Genomic DNA, 2206 nt, shown 5'->3' on the forward strand with positions numbered 1-2206 from the left:
ATATATGTTAAAAAAAACCAAAACAATTTTCAATTTTTTTGTAGTTTATTGCATTTTTTTTGTAATTTATGTAATTATTATGCACTTAATGCAGACATATTATTAAAATTTGGGCTATAATGGTTGTATTGATGCATATCAACTTGAAATGCTCCCAACAATGGCACTACAGCATGTAAAAATATAATATAAGCTCTGGCGGACTTAGTTCTATGGTAGGTCTTAAAGGGTTAATATCTTGGGGTCTTGTTCAAGAGTGTGGACTCACCCTGTCTATCACTAGTGATAGACAGATTGGGGTCATGTCTGCAGCTATGGTGACACTCCATTGGTGATGAAGAGAGTGGAGAAACACAGCAAACCTGTTGATTTTGCAAGTCAATCTATGCTGTGACCCTTACCTGACCAAAAGAATGAGACTGCAGATACAAATGGTGAAAAAGAGTCTCCTCCAAAGGGGGGCTGTGCTGTCCTTTAGAGATTGGGTGAGGATTATAGTCATTCAAGAGGGACTCAGCCTAGAGCTACTTCTCACCCACATCGAAATGAGCCAGTTTGATTGGTTTAGGAATCTGAATAGGATGCCTCCTTGGTGAGGTGTTAAAGGCATGTTCAGAAAGAGGCCCCAGGGAAGACTCAGGATATACTACAGAGTTTATATACTTTGGGGGAAATACTTATTTGAATCACTACTGAATTTGTAAGTTTGTTCTCTTCCAAATAAAGTGAGCAAACTTACAATCCAGAAAACACATTACTTAAAAGTCATACATTGATTTGCATGTCACTGAGTGAAAAAAGTATTTGATCCCCATGGCTTAGGTCTTGGTGGAAAAAAACCCTTGTTGGCAATCACAGTAGTACAATGTAGTCAGTCACCAGGTTTGCACACATGTCATGAGGGATTTTGCCTCACTCATCTAGGTTCAGAGGTTTCAGCTTTCTCCACATTTTCTCTAGAACTTATTCTGGAGAGTGGCTAAGACACTTCATGACCTTAACCCTCTAGACTCAACCAATGTGTCTACACACCATATCTTCTTATCAGAAAAACACCCCCAATTTATAATGTTTCCACCGCTATGGTTGAATGTGGGGGGTGGTAGAATTTCGTGGTGGCATTTAGTGGAAGCATTGCTGTCCTTTTTTGACACATTGCTGAGCTGCTCCATGTTTTCTCTGTGGCAGGTACCCAAAACTGAGAATGTACGTTTAATATACGTTTAAGCTAGCTAGCCCTGAGATTGTGTATCCTGAGTTTTTTTTTCTGGTACACAAGCTACCCTCTCCTGTGACTGGGTGTCCCGATCCTGTGCTGGCTACTCCAGGAACTCTGTCAGAGTTTCATGTTCCATAAGTCAAATGTATTTCTATTGCACTTTTAACTCATAATAGAAATATGCTTTAAAACGATGGGAGTCCCCAGTCTTCCACAGACAACTGTTTTACTGTGTGATGATTAGCTTACTCCTGTGCGAATCCCCCCTTTCTGCTGTCTTCCCTGTGGCAGTTTCCCTGCTACCAATTCATTGAAACTATGTCTTGTGTCTTTTGTGTACTGGCTAAATTTGGGCCTTCTTTGTTTGAGGTTGTCCTTATAGCCTAAGTTTCTATGCCTGAGCTGGCCCCAAGATAATCTCGAATAATATTTCAGGCTCAGGTTGTGTTCCCGCAGTCTTATATCCTGACATCCTTTCCAACATTAGAACCTGAGCTGCCTGGAAAAATCTTTGTACTTTGTATTTGACCTCAGCGGTCTGGCCACTTCTCAGCCTTGTTTAATCTTCCAGGTTTGAAGCTGGGCTACAGAACAATTGGCTTCACTTTCCATCCTGTTCTACCTAGAAGGTTGTCCTTCTGAAATCAACCATCCCTTTGACATCCATCAGGATAGTCTTCCCCATCCACTAACTTTTCCAGTCTCCTCTTGCCCTTTACACTCAGCTTCTTAAAAAGCAACTAAATTTTTTCGACACTCTAAATGGTTTTATTTTCTGTTTCAACTCATATTTGGACTTGAAGTTTTTAATATGGAGTTTTTGAGCATGAACCTTGCTATGTATGAAATAAGACTGTAAATGTTGTGGTCTTCATTCTTGCTCTATGTCACTCGATAAATGAAATAATGAATAAAAATACTGTAAGTAAATAATAAAACACAAATAAAAATTTTATGATGTCAATCCTTAAGTGTGTGTGTGTGTGT

Source organism: Pundamilia nyererei, unplaced genomic scaffold (genome assembly GCF_000239375.1).
Source record: "Pundamilia nyererei isolate P.nyererei 1_Seehausen unplaced genomic scaffold, PunNye1.0 scaffold00091, whole genome shotgun sequence".
Classification (NCBI taxonomy): domain Eukaryota; kingdom Metazoa; phylum Chordata; class Actinopteri; order Cichliformes; family Cichlidae; genus Pundamilia; species Pundamilia nyererei.